General features: G+C 38.5%; 1 long non-coding RNA gene across 1 annotated transcript; it reads right to left on the bottom strand.

The window, feature by feature from the left end:
• Nucleotides 1-3,586: 3,586 nt before the first annotated feature.
• Nucleotides 3,587-11,439, bottom strand: LOC115517717. Its single transcript, XR_003970044.1, has 3 exons — nt 11,333-11,439; nt 8,868-8,870; nt 3,587-3,598 (listed from the first exon to the last, which is right to left on the bottom strand). It is a non-coding gene; the product is annotated as an uncharacterized LOC115517717 (long non-coding RNA).
• Between the last annotated feature and the right edge of the window lie 10,450 nt (nt 11,440-21,889).

Raw genomic sequence — 21,889 nt, 5'->3', positions numbered from 1 at the left:
GCGAGAAAAAGAAAGGTAACCCATTTTCTTGGATTTTATTCTTACCTTGATGTATATAATGTACTTGGTTGCATGAGACGGGGGGGGGGAGGGAAGGTGTCAAATGGTTTATATCATTTTAGGCACTATTTCTAGCAATTGTTGAGAGGAATGGGGGCATCTCTGCCTTCCCAGGGGAGGAGGAAAGGGATCCTATCTTCTGCAACAGGGATGCTGGGAAGGTGGCCTTTGCCTACTTGGGGCAGTGTTTGCTGGATATCAGAAAGTATCTCAAAAAATAATTTTAGAAGTAGTTGCATCACTTTCCAAGAGCCACCCCCCCCATCCCTCATTTGCCTGTAGAAGTGACAAGTAGGGGAACAGTGCCCATTTACTGTAATGAGACCCAGAGCCAGCAGTATCTGCTCCAGGGAGATACAAGTAGGGCAGCTGATTTGACAGCAATTGAGTGCACTTGTGAACTTTTTCTTGGTCCCCTAGGAAATCAGAATAGCAAACAGCACAGTCCTGGAGTGTGTTGTTGCAAAGCTTCCCAACTCAGACCCTGTCTGATACCCTTGTCAAATGCAGCACTCCTATAGACTCATTAGAGATGGTTGGAGCTGCTTTTCTTGATATTGTTGACATAGTTTATCTTCTCTGTTGCTGGCTATTTGCTTCTGCTATGGTTGAAGAGAGAAAGAGGGTAAAATGTGAATCACTGTTTGCTGAGACTGATTCAGATCTTAGACCTGAGAACTGGGGCAGGCATAAAGTAGATAGGACCCCAAATCAGTCACTAGCCAGTGAGTGACTTGATTCTAGAACCTGTTTCAATACTGTATTGGTTTTCTTTAATGCTTATTTTTGAGAGAGAGACAGAGTGCAAGTGGAGGAGGGGCAGAGAGAGAGAGGGAGACACAGAATCCGACGCAGCTCCAGGCTCTGAGCTGTGAGCCAAGAGCCCAACGTGGGGCTCCAACGCACAAGCTGTGAGATCATCACCTGAGCAGAAGTTGGAAGTAACCAGGCACTGGTGTATTGGTATTTTGTTGCTGTATAACAGATTACCACATACTTGGTGGATGGAAAGAGTACACATTTATTACCTCAACGTGTCTGTGAATCAGGATTCCAGACATGGGTTAGCTGGTCATCTGCTTAGGTCTTACAGGGATGAAATCTAGGTCTTGATCAGCTGTGTCCTCACCTGGGGGATCCACTTTACATCAGGTTCCTGACAGAATTTATTTTCTTGTGATACAGGAATGAGTTCCCTGCTTTCTTGAAAGATGCCAAATGGGAGCTGATCTCAGCTCCTAGAGGACACCAGTCATACCTTGCCACATGGCCCTCCTCTCATCAGCATGGCAGTTTTCCTTTTAATGGCCAGAAGCAGAACTTCTCTCTCACTTTGAATTTCTCAGACAGCTTTACAAATCTCACCTGATTAGGTCAAGCCCACCCAGAATAAATTCCTTTTTGATTACTTAATTCCATCTGAAAAAAAATGACACATAATGTAACACAGTAATGGCATTATATCCTATCATATTTATGAGCTCACTCACACTTAAGGGGAGGGGATTATAGAGGATATGCTCACCAGGTAGTAGGAATCCTGGGTTAGGAAGTATCTTAGAATTTTTGCTTGCCACAACTACCTATCAACTTTTGTCTACAGGTAGGTTCCTAAACATATGGAGAATATTTCCCAATTTTCAAAGTGGTTACATCTTGTATAACCATTTATAAAATGAATATATTCAGTCTTGTTTATTCCTGAGAAGGTAGAATCTCAAAGGAGGGTTTGTGATTGGGGTTTGTGAATGATCAAGTGCTGTATAAACATGAGAGATCGTGTCTATGGGGACCAAGTAGCTTTCTGGGTGTGATTTTTTCCTACTAGTCACCATTTAAAAATAGTTGTAGGAGAGTGAGGAGTTAAGATGGAGGAGAAGTAGGGGGGTGGCTATTTTCCTCAGCCCTCAAACACAGCTGTATTGAGGTCAGATCACTCCGAACACCTAGGAAATCGATCGGCAGAGTGGCACAAGGATCTCCACAGTTGGAGGGAGACAGCTTTGCAAGATTGAGGTATGTGCATGTGAATTGGGGGAGATAAAATAGCATAGGCATGGAGGGGAGGGAACCGTTTCTGTGCAGAGACAAAAAAGAGAGAGAGAGGGGTATGAAATACAGCATTGAGTTAGTACAAGAAGAAAACCTTTCTGGACCATAGACTGGGGAACAAGAAGTACAGAGAGTGTCAGTTCATTTTTGCAAATAGCCTCAGGAGCTAAAACTTGGAGGTCTCGGCAAAGGCAAAGGCCTTTCAGCAGAGGCTCTACTCTGGAGCAGGGAAGAAGATTTACATGGTGCCAGGTCCTTTAAGACACCTGATTTTGAATCCCAGCTGAGCACCAAGGGGAAGTCTCGGGAGAACCGGGACTCAAGGCAAGCTGACCACCCTGGCTATTCTGTGAAGACTGCCTGAATAGTGTGGGTTGAGATCCCCAGTCCAAGGAGGAGAGATTGGGCTGGTGCCATTTCCCCCAATACCAACATGGTGGGACTTCAGAGAGCAGCACAGTGGCTCCCAATGGAGGCGGGACCTGCTTACACCAAACCCCGCCCCTCTATGCCTGGTAACTGCTTATCTATTGGAGGAAGACTGACTGACCTCCCGCAGCCAGACTGTCCTCCAAACCAGCACAGCCACCAGCCCCAGGCAACAACAGACAATTCTTTTTTTTTTCTTTCCTCCCTCCTCTTGTTTTCTTTTGGAATCAGGCTCATAGTTTCTGATTTTTTATAATTCACACACACATATATGTGTGTATATACATATAGATGTGTGTATATGTATATACATACACACATATATATATTTTGATCAGTAATTTTTATTCTATACTTTCTCCATCTTTTATTCTTTATTTTCCTTTCTCTTTCTCTGGAATTAGGCTTACAGTTTTTTGATTCTTTGGTTTTCTTTTCTCCCCTTTCCTTTTTCTCTTTTTGTGGGATCAGGCCCCCTCTTTTTTTTTCCAGGGCTCATACCTAGTCAATGATCGAAACACTCCACCACAGTAAGCAAGGAGGAGCTCTGCAGAGGATTGACCAGTGGGATAGGAACAGCCAAAATGCAAGAGTAGAGTGTATACAGCATACACCAAACACTTCCTGGGGTGCCGTGCCCCTGCACAGTGTATGACCCCTTTTTAAGAGAGTAGTACTTTCAGGTGTAGGGCACATAACAAGCTTTTAAAACACACAAAAGATGGGAGCCTGGATGGCTGAGTTGGTTAAGGGTCCGACTTGGGCTCAGGTCATGACCTCATGGTTCATGAGTAGGAGCCCTGTGTTGGGCTCTCTGCTGATAGCTCAGAGCCTGGAGCCTGCTTCAGATTCTCTCTCTTTGACACTCTCCCCTCTCCTCTCTCTCTCAAAAAATGAATAAACATTAAACACACACACACAGGACAGAAACTTAGCCAAAATCACAAGGCGGAGGAATTCTCCCCAAAATAAAGGTAAAGAAGAGATCACAGAGAATTGCTCAAAACAGGTTAACAATATAAGAATTTAGAATAACATACTGGCACAAAAACAGACACTCAGATCAATGGAACAGAATAGAGAACCCAGAAATGGGCCCACAAATGTATGGCCAACTAATCTTTGACAAAGCAGGAAAGAATATCCAATGGAATAGATTCAGCATTCCAGCTGAATCTCTTCAGCAAATGGTGTTGGGAAAACTGGACCACTTTCTTACACCATACACAAAAATAAACTCAAAACGGATGAAAGATGTAAATGTCAGACAGGAAGCCATCAAAATCCTAGAGGAGAAAGAAGGCAAAAACCTCTTTGATCTCGGCCGCAGCAACTTCTTACTCAACACATCTCCAGAGGCAAGGGAAACAAAAGCAAAAATGAACTATTGGGACCTCATCAAAATAACCTGAGCTGAAGTCAGACGCTCAACCGGCTCAGCCACTCCTGAGCCCCATACACTTCCATTCTTTCTATTCACAAAGCACTCCTTCAGAGAGTGCCTTAGAGATCCCTGGAAGGGGCTATGTGAGTCACTAAATTATGAGATGTCAATAAATCCGTTTTCTGTGAGAATTTTCGCCTTACATTACTTGCAGCCATGAACTGGAAGTCAGTAAATGGATGGCCATCATTGTGCCTTCCCCTTTAAAAGCAGTTTTTGGGTGGCCTAGGGACACAGTTTTCACCAGTCTGTATCGGGCCCTAGTGCAAATTAGGAAGAGGTATCATCTAAAGGCATTCAGAGAAAGATAAATATATGATTTCACTTATAGGTGGAATTTAAGAAACACAACAATGAACACAGGGGAAGGGAAGGAAAAATAAGACAAAAAGAGAGGGAGGCACACTGCAAGATACTCTTAATTACAGAGAACAAACTGAGCATTGCTGGAGAAGAGGTGGGGATGGGGGGATAGGCCAAATAGGTGAAGGGCATTAAGGAGGGCACTTGTTGGGATGAGCACTGGGTGTCATATGTAAGAGATCAATCATTGAGTTCTACTTCTGAAACCAATACCATACTGTATGTTAACTTGATTTTAAATAAACTAAAAAGAAAGTATAAACCTGGTTGCATTAAAATTAAATTCTCTTACTCAAAAGACAAAAGACTGTGAAAATCAAACTACAAACTGAGAAAAAGTGTTTGCTACAAAAATGACTAGTCATTATATTTAAAGAGCTCCTCCAAATTAATGATAAAAAATAGCACGCTAGAAAGATGGGCAACTACTAACTGCACTCCATAAAAGAAGAAATAAAATGTTGTGTGAATATACAATAATCAACCTCATTAGTAATCAAGAAATCCTTAAAATGTAGTATTTTATTCCCAATAGATGGGCAAAGGTCGATAATATTGACAAAATCAAGTGTGACAAGTGTTTAATTATCTCTTAAACACTGCTGACAATAGTCAGCAATACAACTGCTTTTGAAAAATAATTTGGGAATACTTTTAAAGATGAACTATTTAATAAATTCTAGGACTTAGCAATTATACCACCAGTCATATTCATTCAGAAACTCTTGCCCACGTGCATCAGAAGGCATGTACAAAGATGATCACAGCGGCATTGTTTTTAACAGCAAAAATCTGCATACAACTCAAATGACCATTGCCAGGAAAATGAATAAATTGTTATACAGCAATGAAAATGAATGAACTCTAGGTGTATATGTCATTATGGGTGAACCTTAAAAATAAAGTAGTGAATTAAAAGTTGAGTCACAAGAGATCACAGCATGTGATACTTTTTTTTAAATGGAACTCTTAGTCTTCCTCAAGGATGGAAAAAGTCATTTAAAAAATTCCAACAACAGCCCAGTCTTTTGTTTCTTTAATCAGAATTATTGGAATTGATGGTGTGCAGAAAACCTAATGTAAGTAACTGTAATTCTCTTGGTTGATCAAGCAAACCTTTAGAATGAACCAGTTAGTGCAATGAAGGAAAAAATTTCTGAGAAACACTATCAGTCTCTGATATTGTCGGGAAATGAAACCTGTGGTTACTCAAATACTTTAAATACAGTTACCATGAAGACCATATACAGATTACAAAATTAAAAGGACTATAGAAACCTTGACTTCTCCCCATCCTGCCAACAACTCAGTGAACCTTAAAACACAATGTAGTTTTGAGACCCATTCACCATTCCTGACTCCCAACACAACCTCCTCACATCAAACATGGGTACCATCTCTCATTTGAATCCGAACAGCATATTAACTGCTCTCCTTATGTCAGCCCTGAACCAACTCTTACCCATGCTAAGCTTCTTCCCAAAGTAACAACGACAGTGGTCATTTGAAAACATAATTCATACCAAATCCTGTAATCACCTCCCCCCTCCCGCCCACCAATGGCTTCTCATCTCACATAGAATTAAACCCTTGTCCTGCACAGGCATGGCACCAGGCTACTTCTCTAACTTTATCTTCTAATAATCTTCCAGCCACACTGGCCGTTTTGCAATTTCCTGTTTGTGCAAAGCAGGCTCCCACCTTAGGGCCTTAACATCTATTTTTAAATAGCTAACTAAATGAAAATGGGTCCTAGATGAACAAATGCCAAAAATGTGCCATCATCTAATGTTAATGATTTACCCGATTCTGCGGATCTGTGAGGCAGTAAAACCATCCTACCGGATGTGTTGTGGTGAAGGTAATGTTTTCCTTTTGAAAATTTTTTGGACACATTTTACATGTCTTGGAAGCCATTTGCACATTGTGTCTTATACAGAGTGTCTAATTACCCAAAATATACATTCTCTGTAAGATCATCAGGCAATCTGCTATTAAGCACACGTGTATTAACCTCTCCTGCTTCACTCATAACCTACCCATGCGTACTCCCCCCATGAAGAGGTACGTTTTCTTTATTAAATATTCTTTCTCAGGACATATGAAGTATTTTCAAAAAAATATATTCGTAATGAGATTTTGAATGATAACCTCAACTTGGAGAAATCACCCCTTTATCAAAGCCAGCTCCTCCTGTTCTTTCAGGAAGACCTATGATCTCTGGCTATTAACTGAGTGTTTTATGGGCTGAAAATGGAAATGGAAGACATGAGAACCATAATTTAAGTCATGATATGGCTTCTCAATTAAAGTGATATTAAAAAGCAATAAAACCCTCCACCTCGGCCCCCAGGTACAAGGGTTGCAGAATAATTAGAATTCCTTCTCAGAAAGTAAGAAAAAGAATGTTTTAGTCTAATACTGCTTATAGCACATACAGAAAGTCAAGAGAAAATCAGAAAAGGAGCAAGGAAGGTGCCTTGAACGTTTCCTTTGCCCATACTGGCTGGAGTTTTTTTCTGGTATCAGAAGAGTAAAAATCAGTGCAATCTTATCTACCAGAACCGCTAGGTCAGTCAGGCCTTGATGGCCTTGGCTCCAAGTGGCTGCTCACACAGACAGTGGAGCTCAGAAATAGCTCCTAACACCTGCTCCCTTGGCCCAGGAGCTCTGTGAGAATAGGACTGTGGTTGGGTTTGAAGTCTTTTTAAAGTAAGTATCAAGATGTGATTCTACAGTGGAAACGGTCACACTTTGTGAAGAGAGGAGTGTAAACAGTCTGATGTACATATCTACATTTGTCTTCTAGCCCAAAGTCGTGTCTATTCAACTCCTGTCTACTTTCAAGGGACATCTTGACATTTCATCACTACTTGTGTTTTTTTTTCCTTAAGGACAACTGATGAATGCTGGGCCCTGACCAATGATGTGAAGACTGTGCCTGCTTCTAGGAACACAGGAGCCAAGTGAAACCATTCGATAGACACATCTAGACACCAACTATATGATGATAATTACAATGATGATCATGGAGACTTAATATGTTCCAGGTACTTTGCTAAGTTCTTTAATCATCTAAACTTGATCCTCATAAAAATTTTATGGGATAAACATTGCTATATTATATTAGCATTCCCATTTAATAGATGAGGAAAATAAAGCCTAGGTTAATGAATTCTATACTGCTTTCTCAAGAAGGATATAAAGTTATCTAGCTTCACCCTTTAAAAATGACTTTTAGGGGCGCCTGGGTGGCTCGGTCGGTTAAGCATCTGACTTTGGCTCAGGTCATGATCTCATGGGCCATGAGTTTGAGCCCTGCATTGGGCTCTGTGCTGACGGCTTGGAGACTGTTTCGGATTCTGTGTCTTCCTCTCTCTCTGCCCCTCCCCCGTTCATGCTCTGTCTCTCTCTGTCTCAAAAACAAATAAATGTTAAAAAAATGACTTTTATAATGCTTTTCAAAATTAGTACATTAAATAAATGCTTTGAATTGAAAACCCCTATTAATTATAGCACTAGGTGCAAAGCATACCACATAATCAGCCACTAAAACCCTAACATCAGTTGTTTTATCTGATTAGGATGGATGGATGAGTTTTTCTCTTTGAAGACAGTTGGGTTTCATGAACAGTTAGTGAACAAACTGAAAGAAATGGAGCAGAAAGGGTGATTCCAAAATTGTGGAGAAAAGGCACATATTGCCTATGGCAAGGGGAACTGGGTGACTGGGGAAGGGGATCAGAAAAAGTCTCCTATTTTAAGAAAAAAGAACTCTCCTGCACTGTTGGTGGGAATGTAAATTGGTGCAGCCTCAGTGTAAAACACTATGGAGGGTTCCCCCAAGAAATTAAAAATAGAGGTATCATGATCCAGGAATTCCAATACTTGTGATTTATCCAAAGCAAATGAAAACACTAATTTGATAAGATAAATGCACATTGATTGAGCATTGCTCAATTGATGTTTATTGCTACATTATTTATAATGATCAAGATATGGAAGCAGCTTATAAGTCACCAACAGGTAAAGAAGATTATGTGTGTATACACACAAAGTACCTGTACACACACACATAACCATATATACACACACACACGTGTGTGTGTGTGTGTATATATATATATATATATATATATATATACACACTTGTGTGTATACAAAAAATTCACTGTATACAATGCGATATTACACAGCCATAAAAAAGGATGAGATCATGCCATTTCTAACAACATGGATGGACCTAGGAGGTATTATGGTAAGTGAAATAAGCCAGACTGAGAAAAACACCATATAATTACACTCATATGTGGAATCTAAAAAACAAAATAAATGAATAAACAAAAAACACAATCAGACCTCTAATTATAGACAGCAAAGTGATGGTTGTCAGAGAGGAGGGAAATAGGCAGATGAGCAAAATGGGTGAAGGGGAATGGGACATACAGGCCTCCAATTACAAAATAAGTAACTCACAGGAATAAAAAATATAGCACAGGGAATAGTGCTGTATGGTGACAGACTGTAGATAGACTTGTGATAAGCATAACATATAGAGATGCTGAATCACTATGTTGTACACCTGAAATGAATGCAATGTTGTGTGTCAACTAAAAATTTTTTTAAAGATCCAAAATCAATATTCTACTAATAAAAGTCTCTGATTTTACTGTCTAATCTTTTGTACCTTTCACATTTACAACCTTTGTGTATACCTTGTCTATTCCAAAAATTATGTTTTAAGTTGGTATGTAAAAAGGACAAGGAAGAACCCACAAGACCATTATTCTCCACTTCAAAATTCTGCCTTGAGTCTGAGTAGACTCTATCAATAATAACCCATTACTTGTAAAGATTACCTTGCATTTATCGTGTAACCTATTCTTCTCTTTCTTAGCTCAGATAAGGGAAGCCAGGCTCCCAATAAATTTCAGCTTGCAAGTCCTCCTGAAAGAAGTGGATGAATGAAAAGACATTGTATTCCCCAAATAACCAGGCTGAGTCCATGGGGAGGGTATAGGTGGTGTGCCTGCCTGTTTTAGGAGATGCACCTGACATTGCAACAAGGGACCACTGCTACTATTTTAGACCAACACATACAGAGTTTATAAATAACATACCTAGGATTATCTCATTCCTGTGAGTACTACAAGTCTAAAGTCTGACGAATTTTCAAAGAGAAAATGTACACAGAAAATATGGCTTTGGCACTTCTCTGTCATGACATATTCTGCCATTGGTTAACCATGTAGTCTTAGCCAAGTCACTTAACTTCTCTGAGATTCAGTTTTCACAGATATGAGAAATGGAGAAAAGCCCACAATTCTGCTTATCTCACATGATCACGGAGATAAGTGAAAGAAGTGACTATAGACGTATTTTGTCAATAAACGTGAATACAAAAGTATTAGCACAACTATTCCTTTCCTGTTATCCACCCAGTTCCCATTAGAGGTTTTATCCAGAAGATTCTGAGTCCAGCACTCTTCCCACCACACCCTGAAGACCCCCTGCAGCCTATGGAATATTATTGCACAGTTAAGTCTCTTCCAAGGAATTATTAGTAGGTAACTCAATCTGTGGCTCTGTGCCTGACTTACTCCCAGGTGTAGCATGTATTAGGTCCTGCCATCTGTCCCTTACATGAGCCACGTGACCTTGGATAAGTCCTATAACCTATCTGATCTTTGATTTCATATTTACAAATTTGGGTAATAATAGTTTCCCTTCATTATCCTACAGGCTTGCAGGGTGTGTATTAATAAGGCAGTATGTCAAGACATCTCAAAAACACTCAAGACCACAGTCATTGCCATGACATATACTGTCTCTCCCCATTAAAGTATATTCACAGGACAGGGGATTTTACTAATGTATCTTCAGCATATAGAATATTGCCTAGCACATAATATACATTTAATAAATACTTGTCAGTGAGTGAGTGACATAAATGCAAGCACTTGACATTATCACCAATATTACTCTTCCAAACTGATTATGTAAAGTGTAAGGTCTAAAACTCAAAGCATTTTTTCTGTACACATTTATGTGTAATCTAACCCTTCAATGAAAATATATAGAAGCAATTTTCCTCTTGAATACACAAAAAGAAATAGAACATAGAAAAATATTCCCTAGGCTCTAAGTTCCAGGACACCTGCAAACGGGGAGATCACTCCCTGACAATTGAGATCTAAACATCTTCAAAACTAATTTAATAGCAGTATTTTACAATAACATCAAACATCCCTAATAAGGGAAATGCCAAGGCAAAAGATATTAGAAGCCACTAAGGCCTAGCTAAGTAGGAACAGAGATGCTGGGTCTTTGGAGAATGGTTATAATGGTAGCTCCTGAATTTCATGTGCTACTTCATCCCATTGGAAGAAGCCACACTCTATAACCCTTGGGTAAATACAGGCCTCAGAGCCCTGACCCTTCCTCTTATACAATGTCAATTGTGAACACTTAGAAATGATCACCAGTGGAGGAGTGAAGATGGCAGAGCAGTATGGGGACCTTCAGCTTGTCTCGTCCCTTCAAAGTAGCTAGATCAGCACCAAACCATTTTGAACGTGTAAGAAATTGATGAGGATTAACACGACAATCTGCGTTACTTGAGCCACAGAACTTGGCAGGTACACAGTGCAGAGAGGTGAATTGGGGGAGAGAAAAGCTGTGGAGGGTGGGGAGCCATTTTTTGCAGAGAGAGGACACAGAAAGATAAAGGGGGAGAACAACTGAAACAGGAAGAAATAGAAAATTTGAACAGACACATAACAAGTAAAGAAACTGAATCAATAGTGAAAACTCTCCCAACAAACAAGAGTCCAGGGCTTAATGGCAAGGGGAAGTCCAGGGGAATTCTGCCAACATTTACAGAAGAGTTAAAACCTATTTTTTTGAAGCTGTTCCAAACAATAGAAATGGAAGGAAAACTTCCAAACTCATTCTATGAGGCCAGCATTACCTTGATTTAAAAACCAAAGATAGCACTAAACAGGAGAACTACAGACCGTATCCCTGAGGAACATGGATGCAAAAATCCTCAACAAGATACTAGCCAAATGGATCCAACAATACTTTGAAAGAATTATCCACCATGATCAAGTAGGATTTATTCCAGGGCTGCAGGGCTGGTTCAATATCCTCAAATCAATCATGTGATACATCACATTAATAAGAGAAAGGATAATAACTACATGATATCCTCAATAGATGAAGAAAAAGCACTTGACAAAATACAGCATCCATTCTTAATAAAAACCCTCAAGAAAGTCAACATAGAAGGAACATACCTAAACATCATAAAAGCCATTTATGAAAAGCCCACAGGTAATATCATCCTCAATGGGGAAAAACTGAGAACTTTCCCCTTAAGATCAGGAACACAACAGGATGTCTACTCTGACCACCGTTATTCAACATAGAGTTGGAAATCCTAGCCTCAGCAATCAGACAACACAAAGAAATACAAGGCATCGAAATTGGCAAGGAAGAAGTCAAACTTTCACTCTTTGCAGATGACATGATACTCTACATGGAAAACCCAAGTATCCATCAAAAAACTTCTAGAACAGATCCATGAATTTAGCAAAGTCACAGGATATAAAAATCAACGTACATAAACTGGTTGCATTTCTATACACCAATAATGAAGCAGCAGAAAGAGAAATCAGGGAATTAATCCCATTTACAAATGTACCCAAAAACTGTAAAATACTCAGGAATAAACCTAACCAAATAGGTAAAAGATTTTTTTATACGCTGAAAACTATAGAAAGCTTATGAAAGAAATTGAAGAAATGTCAATACTACTCAAGGCAGTCTACATATTCAGTGCAATCCCTATCAAAATAACACCAGTATTCTTCACGGAGCTAGAACAAACAATTCTAAAATTTGTATGGAAGCACAAAAGACCCTGAATAGCCAAAGTAATGTTGAAAATGCCTCCAAAGCTGGAGGCATCACATTTCAGAACTTCAGGCTGTATTACAAAGCAGTAATGGTTAAGACAATATGGTACTGGCACAAAAACAGACACATAGATCAATGGAACAGAACAGAGATCCCACAAATGGATCCAGAAACATATGGCAAACTCATCTTTGACAAAGTAGGAAAAAAGATACCCAACTGAGGAAAGACAGTCTCTTCAGCAAATGGTGTTGGGGAAACTGGACAGCGACATACAGAAGAATGAAGCTGAACTACTTTCTTACAAACACAAAAATAAACTCGATATGGATGAAAAACCTAAATGTAAGACAAGAAACCATCAGAATCCTAGAGGAGTAAACAGGCACCAACTTCTTTTACTTGGGTCACACAGCAACTTCTTTCTTGACATGTTTCTAGATGCAGGGGAAAGAAAAGCAAAAATCAACTATTGGGACCACATCAAGATAAAACCTGCAGTGATGGAAACAATCAACAAAACTGAAAGGCAATCGATGGAATGGGAGAACATATTTGCAAATGACATATCAGATAAAGGATTAGTATCCAAAATCTATAAAGAACCTCTCAAACTCAACACCCAGAAAAACAATCCAGTGAAGAAATGGGCATAAGACATGAATAGACATTTTTCCAAAGAAGACATCCCAATGGCGGACAGACACATGAAAAGATGCTCAACATCACTCATCATCAGGAAAATACAAATTAAAACCACAATGAGATACCACCTCCTACCCACCCGTCAGATGGCTGAAATGAACAACTCAGGCAACAACAGATGTTGGAGAGGATACAGAGAAAGAACACTTGTGCACTGCTGCTGGGAATGCAAACTGGTGCAGCCACTCTGGAAAACAGTATGGAGGTTTCTCAAAAATTAACACTAGAACTATCCTATGACACAGCAACTGATCTACTAGGTATTTATCCAAAGGATATAGGAGTGCTGTATCCCAATGTTTATAGCAGCATTATCAACAATAGCCAAAGTATGGAAAGAACCCAAATGGCCACTCACTGACAAATGGATAAAGATGATGTGGTGTGTGTGTGTGTGTGTGTGTGTGTGTGTGTGTGTGTATACACACACACACACACACAATGAAATAGTACTGGTGATGAAAAATAATGAAATCTTGCCATTTGAAACAACATCGAGAGAACTAGAGTAGTATGCTAAGCGAAAAAAGAAAGACTAATATCAAATTATTTCACTCATATGGAATTAAAGAAACAAAACAGATGAACAAAGGGGAAGGGAAGAAAAAATAAGATAAAAACAGGGAGGAAGACAAACCATAAGAGACTCTTAAATACAGAGAACAAACTGAGGGTTGCTGGAGGGTTGTTGGGTGAGGGAATGGGCTTAATGGGCGATGGGCATTAAGGAGGACATTTATTGGTATGAGCACTGGGTGTTATAGATAAGTGATGAATCACTAAGTTCTCCTGAAGTCATTATTACGCTATATGTTAACTAACTTGGATTTAAATAAAAAATAAAACCCCTAAAGACTATACCAAAAAATAGAATTTATGAATCACTAACGTTAAAGAATACAAAATTAATGTACAGAAATCTGTTGCATTTCATATGCTAATAATGACGTAGCAGAAAGAGAAATTAAAAAAAAACAATTTCAAATGCACGTCCATCAAAGGAATAAAACACCTAGGAAAAAAATTTAACCAATGAGGTGAAAGGTCTCTATTCTAAAAACTGTGAGACATTATTAAAAAAATTGAAGATGACACAAGCAAATGAAAAGATATACCATGTTCATAGATTGAGAAGAATATTGTTAAAATGTTTCATACTACCCAAAGCAGTCTACAGATTCAATGCAATCCCTATCAAAATACCAATGACATTGTTCACAGAATGAGAATAATCTTGAAATTTCTATAGAATTATTAAACACCTGTATGGCCAAAGAAACCCTGAGAAAGAACAAACCTGGACCTATCACAATCCCAGATGCCAAAGTATACCACATAGCTATATAATCTAAAAAGTATGATACTGGCACAAAAATACACACATAGATTAATACAACAGAATAGGGGCCACAGAAATAAACTCAAGCTTATGTGGTCAATTAATATATGACAAAGAATGCAAGAATATACAATGGGAAAAAGTGTCTTCAATAAATGGTGTTGGGAAAACTGGATAGCTGCATGCAAAAGAATGAAAGTGTACCACTTTTTTATGCCATATACAAAAAGAAACTCAAAATGGATTGAAGACCTAAATGTTGAGAACTGGAACCATAAAAATATTAAAAGATTAGATAGGCACCGATCTCTTGGAGTCAGCCTTAACAACATTTTTGTGTATCTGTCTCCTGAGATAAGTGAAACAAAAGCAAAAATAAATTATTGGGATTCTCCTTCCACTGCTAATGAAACCATTTCTCAATCTTACCCCTAGTTTCTCTTTGCTTAGCCCACTCTCAAGCCTTGGTAAGGTCAGAGACTTGTCCAAGCCCTCTTCTTCCCTAACACCCTCCTCCAGTGACTTCCAACTCACTTCCTTTTAAGCATCTGTCTTCTGAACTTGATTTACTGTATCCCAATAAGTGGTGTTCCTAAGCAGCCTGGTGTAGCAAGAAGAGCACTAGGCTGGGAACCAGAAGGCCCAAATGTGAGCCCCAAATCCCCTGATATCCAGCTGCAAGATCCTGGGAAAGGCCCAATGCCCTCTTTGAGTACCCAAGTCATTATCAGTAAAATTATACGAATTCACAGGCCTGTGTGAGCACGAACTGTGGAAAAAAAAACTATTGGGACTATGCCAAAATAAAAACGTTTTGTAGAGCAAAGGAAACCATCAGCAAAACAAAATGCCAACCTACTGAATGGGGAAAATATTTGCTAATGATACATCTGGTAAGGGTTTAATTTCCAAAATATATAAAGAACTCATACAACTCAACCCAAGACACATAATCTAATTTAAAAATGGTGAGAGTATCTGAATAGATATTTTTCCAGGGAAGACATACAGATGACCAACAAACACATGGAAAGAAACTCAACATCACTAATCATCAGGGAAATCCAAATCAGTGAGTTATCCGTTTGCATCAGTCAGAATGACTGGTATCAAAAAGACAAGAAATAGGTGTTGGTAAGGATGTAGAGAAAAGGAAACCCTTGTGTACTGTCAGTAGCAATGTAAACTGGTGCAGCCACTATGGAAACCAGTATGGATGTTCCTCAAAAACTTAAAAATAGAATACCATATCATCCAGTAATTCCACTACTGAGTATATACCCAAAGAAAACGTAAATACTAATTCAAAAAGATGTATACATCCTTATGTTTATTGCAATATTATTTATAACAGCTAAGATATGGAAGCAACCCAAGTGTCCATTCATAGATGAATAAAGATGTGAACACACACACACACACACACACAGGAATATTTCTCACCCATAAAGAAGAAAGACATCTTGCCATTTGTGACAACATGAGTGGACCCAGAGAGTATTATGTTAAATGAAATAAGCTAGATAAAGATAAATACCATATGATTTCACTTATATGTGGGATCTAAGAAACCAAACAAATGAACCAAAACAAAAAACAGAAACAGACCCATAAATACTTGTAACAAACTGCTGGTTGCCAGAGGGGAGGGCAGTGGGGAGATGAGCAAAACTGGTAAAGGGGATTAAGAGGTACAAAATTCCTGCTGTAAAACAAGTCACAAGGATAAAAGGTACAGCACAGGGAATATAGTCAATAATTTTGTAATCCCATGGTGTGGTGATAGATGTTAAGTACGCTTAACGCAGTGAGCAATGCATAATCTACAGAATTGTGAGTCACACTACGTTGTACACTTTAATGTAACATTGTATGTAAACTATACTTCAAATAAATGAATAAATAAATCCAGCTAGCTAGATTTATGTATCTATCTACCTATCTACCTACCCATCCATCCATCCATGCAAGAAAATTCAGCCAGTATAAATCACCATTTCAAGCCTCTTTCATGGTACAGAAAATTTTCCACTATACAAAGTTAGCTTAAAAAGCAGAATATAAAATTGCACAGACAGTGAAATTCTAATTGTTTTAATACTAGGAAGTAGTTCTCAACAAGGGGTAACGTCTAGAGAGATTTTGATTATTACAATGGATGGTAGGGAGTTTTGGCCGGCATCTCTTCTCTGCTGAGTGGAGGTCAGGGATGCTATAAACATTCTAGAATTCACAGGACATGCCTCAACAACAAAGAATTATTCCATCTGAAATGTCAGCAATGCTGAGGTTGAAAAAGAAATCCTGATACGGAGGAAAAATATTTTAAGAAAATATAATAGTCTATGATTTTATTATTGATTCTAAACAATACCACATTTTATAAATGGTCTGTAATGAGCATATTTTTCTTTTGTAAGTGGGTAAAAATAACATTTAAAGACAAAAATCTAAATTTGCCGTTTCCTTTTTGAAATAAGTCAATAAGTAATGAAGTCAGCATAGAAACAGGTTGAGAAATTGGTCAGGGCATCAAAGGAGGAGGATCAACAGAGCATGAATAAGAATTATCATGGGGTTTTATTTCTGCTCTGAAACTCTGTGGGGGATTTGAGGGGAAATGCCATCAGCCACCTGGGGTGTTGGGAATAAAAAGCAGCATGCTATTATGTGATTCAGATAGTGACCTTCATCTTGAGTCAAGCAGAGGCTATCACAAGAGAGAGAGGGGAACAAGAAGTAGGAGGCTATTTTATATAAATATCTAAAATATCCCCAAAATATCTAGACATTCCTTGGAAACTGTATCTTGGAATCTCTTAGAGACTCAACAATATGGAGTAGACATAATTTCCAAATTTATACAATCTTCTGTTTTTCTCTAGAGCTATACCACAATTGAAAACTCTTGAGACACTACAGTTGCCCGTTTAGCCTGGGAAATAGCCTTGTCTTAAGCTGACGGAGAAAACACTTTCATATAATGTTTGATAAGGGGGAAAAAAAGAGAAATTTCTAGTTTCTTTTCTGTAAAGTCCATTCCATCACATAAATCCACCATTAATAGATATGACTTGCTATACCCAATAAGCAAGTTAAAATGAATTAACAATTTAAGTCAGAGAAATATTTCAAAATAGTTACTTTTTTATTCATATAGCAAAACTTCCTTGGTATTCAGAAATATTTCCAGGTTTGAAATATCTGAAATGCACAATGATTAAAAGAAAAGGAGAAATGCTCAATCACATCCCCCACATCCCCTGGGTGCATCCTCCTGCTTTTTCTGTTTTCTATAATTTATTAAATGAAATTTATAGAAAAAACTTACATTATTGCAATTCAACATTTTAGAAGAGTTGTTACTGCAGCAATGTAAAAATGACCAAGAATCGTCACTGTTCATATTGTCAACCAGTGAGGCTACAACTTGACTGGAATTTCCTGTCATTTTCCACTCTACCTGGTCACATCTCTCAGGTAGGGCCAGTGATTTCAAGGAAGGGTCCTGGCTAGTCACAATGCCACTATGCACACCATCCCAATCACAGCAAATTATCCTTAGATATTATGATAGTAAGACATACAATATGTATATAGATATTTCTGGGGGATAGATTCCAAAATAAATGATCTTATACTCATATCACATAAACCTAGAATGTAAAAAATGGATTTGGATTGAAATGCAGACTTTTTCGTTTCTGTACTTGGCTCCATTTGCTAACTTTTCTTCCCTTAACCTACCCTACCCTGGCCCCAGCTTCACCTTTACAAGTATTTATTGCCTTTTCTGAACAGAGCCTCTGCTGGGCACATTATAGACATCATTCATGCACTCATTCATTCATTCACTTAATTATTTCTGAGTACTTACTATGTGCAGTACCTCTTTAATCTTCACAAAGATACATAAAGTAGGCAATATTTAAATTTATTTTTATTTTATTTTATTTTTTTAACATTTTATTTTTGAGACAGAGAGAGACAGAGCATGAACGGTGGAGGGTCAGAGAGAGGGAGACACAGAATCTGAAACAGGCTCCAGGCTCTGAGCTGTCAGCACAGAGCCTGACGCGGGGCTCGAACTCACGGATTGTGAGATCATGACCTGAGCCGAAGTCGGCCGCTTAACCGATTGAGCCACCCAGGCACCCCGAGTAGGCAATATTTAATTCATATCACAGATGAGAAAATGAAGATCACAGAAATTTAAATTAATTGTTTAAGGTCCTGTAGATACCAGAAGTATAACAAGGATTTAATTCAGCTGCTGAGTTCAAAGTTCATTCTATTACACTATGTATTTTTTAACGTTTGTTTATTTTTGAGAGAGAGAGAGAGAGAGAGAGAGAGAAGAGAGAGCATGAAGGGGGGAGGAGCAGAGACAAAAGGACACAGAGAATCTGAAACAGGCTCCAGACTCTGAGCTGTCAGCACAGAGCCCGACACAGGGCTCATACCTACAAACCGTGAGATCATGACCTGAGGCGAAGTCGGATGCTTAACCAACTGAGCCACCCAGACGCCCCTCTATTACACTATATTGTCCCTTAACATCACACTGCTAGCAGACATATAATTTTAGGGATAACAATAACATGCCTTTTTCAAATAAGCTCCTTTAAAGCGATTTGATATCTCATAGCTAGAGATATATTCTTTTTAGTTGCAGAATAATCTGTCTTTAATAAATAACTCAAATATGAAAGACAGAAGTTATTCAGTCATTTTTACTTTAAAGTAAGTGACTTCTCAGATCTTCTTATGAGAGGAGTTGATGGAGAAAGAGAATGAGAGCTTAGGGCAAATGAATAAAAGGAAGAGAATGTGGTACCAGAGTGTAAAGGAAGAAAGAATTGCTGGACAGTATGAAAAATCAGTTCATCTCATTTCCAATCTGGCCTGAGACATACCCTTTCTTTTATTTCATTATTGGCCAAGAGATTAGATAGACAGGTAGTAAGGAGCAATATGTGTGTTTGGAATTGACTGGTTTAAATCTTTTCTCCTCTGCTTGTTGATTATATATACTTTGTCAAGACAATCTCTAAGCTTTACTTTTCTCATCTGTAAAAGGGAAATGAAACTGCTTATCCGACTGGATAGTCCTAAAGTTGAAATTATACAGTATCCACTTAATGATTGTTAGTCTATAAATGGCAATGAGTGAGTCATTAAAAGATGGAGAAATATACATGAATTCAAAATTGTACATTCAAAAACGTCACTGATTCAAAACTGGTCAAAGGACGGCATCTCAAAATTAATGTCACCAAATATTCTTGTATTGCCCCACACTTTTAAATGCCATATGGCTAGGTTGGGGTCATACAACTAATACTGGTTAGCGAATTGTGAGCACAAGTACACAGAGGAAGCTTGGAGCGTAAGTGAAAAATGAACTTTGGTGTGCAAATTCACTGAAATGTGCGGGGTTAACTTGTTATTGTAGCACAACTTAGTCTACCCAAATATACTATGAATTTCTACCATCCTGCTGTACAGTCTGTAGTACTACACTTTAGGGCTCCATCCACATGCATGCCCAAGATAGCACTATTATCAATGAATTGATGATCATTAGAACCTCATCATTCTTAAGTGTGCCAAAAAGCTAGGAGGAAAAGCTGATAAGAAAGATGATAAAATATCAGGCTCCAGAAAGATCACAATAAACTGAAACAATGATCCAAATTAAATATTCTAGAACGAAATTTGTATAAATACTGAGTCTTATACACATAGCTCCAGAAAGTCAACTTTTCAAAGACCAAACTGTAGAGATATAATGGGGCAGTAGTGGGTATGAGGAATTCTGCAGGATATTACCATGCCAGTAATTGTTCAGTAAATGTACATATTGTAACTATAAAAGCTAATTTAGACCTACATTAAAATGCATCTTAAATAAGCCATTCAAAGTCCCATTCTCTTATGCTAGCCAAACACTCCTTGAATACAGAAAGCCATCTTATTTGAAGGTAATAGATCCTTAAAAAAAAAGTCCACTTAAAGTTAATTCATTTCAGGGCAACTGGGTGGCTCAGGTGGTTAGGCATCAGACTGCAACTCAGGTCATGGTCTCATGGTTCATGAGTGAGAGCCCAGCATTGGGCTGTGTGCTAAGAGCTCAGTCTGTAGGCTGCTTTGGATTCTGCCTCTTTTTCTGCCCCTCCCTTCCTCACACATTCTCATTCTCTCTCTCTCTCTCATTCTGTCTCTCTCAAATACAAATAAACATTAAAAAAATTTACCCTTTCTCTCTGTGCCCCTCCCTTGCTCATGCTCTGCCTCTGTCTCCCAAAAATGAATAAATGTCAACAAAAATTAAAAAAGGGGAGGGTACTTGGATGGCTCAGTTGGTTAAGCGTCAGACTTTGGCTCAGGTCAGGATCTCACGGTTTGTGAGTTCAAGCCCCACATCAGGCTCTATGCTGACAGCTGGGAGCCTGGATCCTGATTCGGATTCTGTGTCCCCCCCCCCAATCAGGCTCTTTCTCTCTCTGTCACTCAAAAATAAATAAATGTTAAAATTTTTGTAAAAAAAATTTAAAGTGAATCCACTTCAAAAGCTATGCTGGAATTTTCCACTTGCTTTCACAATCTCTACTCTCCATCTCTCACCTTGCTCTGCGCCTTAGGAATCTGGTATCTTCGCACTCTGGCATCCAATTGGTTTTGGCCATTTGGAGGCACTAGTGGGAAAGTAGAGGGCAGGAGGAGACGAAGTCAAGACTATTTCTTGGCTCCTCTCTGTGTCCTCACTGTGAGTTGGCTGTGTTCCTGCCTCTACCAAAGGTGACACTCTCCATATAGTTACTATCTCTTAGTTCACGTAAATGATTTCCAACTGACTTCCCACTACTGCTAGCCCCAGGGTGCTATATTTTCCCTTGGTAGTTTCTCTAAAACCTCTCCAGACCTTTGTAAATAGTAAACTCTCCTCAATTACCACTGTGCCTTTGCCTTCCAACCAAGACCCTGACTGATGTAAATTAAGCAAAATTTCATAGTACATACCAAGTAAAGAAAAAGATACTTTGATTAGGGATTTTATGTTGAAAAATGAAACTGAACTGAAAAGAAAACAAGTTTGTCTTATATGTCTGAATTTATGTTGTTTTCAACTTTGTACTTTTTATAATAAACAAAGCAAAAATAGTCTTTTGTTTCTGGTGTAATTTTACCAATATAACTTGAGGACATTACTGTAAAACACTTTCCATTTTTGTTTAATCTTTCTTCACAATTATAAATCTTTGCAAAAAATTGATTTTTTTTAATGTTTATTTTTGAGAGAGAGAGAGAGAGAGAGTAAGTATGAGCAGGCAAGGGGCAGAGAGGGAGACACAGAATTTGAAGCAGGATCTGTCTCTGAGCTGTCAGCACAGAGCTCAACATGGGGCTTGAACTCACAAACTGTGAGATCATGAGCTGAGCCGAAATCAGATGCTTAACCACCGAGCCACCCAGGTGACCGCAAAAAAATTTTTTTGATGTCTTTGCAACTTTCAGCAAGATATCTCCTGAACATTTTTCTTGAAATCATCCTATTTGAAGCACATATAATTCTT

Source organism: Lynx canadensis, chromosome A1 (assembly GCF_007474595.2).
Source record: "Lynx canadensis isolate LIC74 chromosome A1, mLynCan4.pri.v2, whole genome shotgun sequence".
In the NCBI taxonomy this organism is placed as follows: Eukaryota; Metazoa; Chordata; class Mammalia; order Carnivora; family Felidae; genus Lynx; species Lynx canadensis.
The sequence above is the reverse complement of the archived record's forward strand: the minus strand, read 5'-3'. Positions and strand labels throughout refer to the sequence as shown.